The sequence below is a fragment of the Vulpes lagopus genome, chromosome 3 (genome assembly GCF_018345385.1).
Source record: "Vulpes lagopus strain Blue_001 chromosome 3, ASM1834538v1, whole genome shotgun sequence".
NCBI lineage: Eukaryota > Metazoa > Chordata > Mammalia > Carnivora > Canidae > Vulpes > Vulpes lagopus.
Window position 1 is genome coordinate 100,405,140 of NC_054826.1, and position 1,452 is coordinate 100,406,591.

Here is a 1,452-nt window from a genome sequence, read left to right on the forward strand (position 1 = left end):
CTGTCACATCTACTAGCTAAGGAGAAAGTCCCTGACTTCAGTCCTTTCTTCCAGCTTTAATTCTTTTTTTTTTTTCCAGCTTTAATTCTTTTTTTTTTTTCCAGCTTTAATTCTTAATGAATAGCCACATAGACCAATCCCTGACCTCTGCAGAGTCCATGAGCAGCTTCTGTGTCAGCATCTTCCAATGTCCCGCCCTCCCAGAACTCTGCACAATATTCAGTGATATCAGCCCTGTCTCCTTGTCCTACACATGTCCTACAGCTGGCCATCAGGCCTCATGAAGGCAAAGTTGGCTTAGCCAGCTTGCAGCTTCGGTGCCCAGAGAAGATTTCTACCCATTCCAGACTATGGCAGGGTCAAAGTTAACATAGACTGTATACTCCACCAGTGCCTAATAGGACCTTCCCCTGGAGAAGGTGTAAGATAAGAGGCTTTGAATTTAAGGGATTCTTTCCCAATGTAAGATCTGGCAAAATTACACTACCAGGAAAATGATTTTACACAGTAATTTTTACATTTTGACAATTCATTTTTTTAAGTTTTTTTAATTTACTTATGATAGTCACAGAGAGAGAGAGAGAGAGAGAGAGAGAGAGGCAGAATCAGGATCCATGCACAGGGAGCCCGACATGGGACTTGATCCCGGGTCTCCAGGATCGTGCCCTGGGCCAAAGGCAAGCGCTAAACCGCTGCGCCGCCCAGGGATCCCCTACATTTTGAGAATTTACTGAAAGAAAGTGGTAGTTTTTTTCTCACTGAAGTTTATGCAGTGACTTACTACTTGCCATGTTTATTAATAAATTTTAAACAAATGGTGGGTATTTGTCGTTTGACAAATGCCCACCATTGGCTTCAACGTGGATGGAACTGGAGGGTATTATGCTGAGTGAAGTAAGTCAATCGGAGAAGGACAAACAGTGTATGTTCTCATTCATTTGGGGAATATAAATAATAGTGAAAGGGAATATAAAGGAAGGGAGAAGAGACGTGTGGGAAATATCAGAAAGGGAGACAGAACATAAAGACTCCTAACTCTGGGAAACGAACTAGGGGTGGTGGAAGGGGAGGAGGGCGGGGGGTGGGGGTGAAGGGGTGATGGGCACTGGGGGGGGCACTTGACGGGATGAGCACTGGGTGTTATTCTGTATGTTGGTAAATTGGACACCAAGAAAAAATAAATTTATTATAAAAAAATAATAATACATTTTAAACATAGTCTCTCTGACTCATCTTCTTATTTCCTTCCCTGACCTCCACCTTCTTCATTCTCCCTAAAATGTTAGAAGTCTCCTGCTTTAAACCCTACAGTTCTCTACCTACCATAAAAACATATAGAAGTGCAGATATTGGGTATATGCAGCTCAATAAATTATCAAAAAGTGAACACCTGGGGACACCGGGGTGGCACAGTCAGTTGAGTGCCCAACTTTAATTTCCGCTCAGGTCATG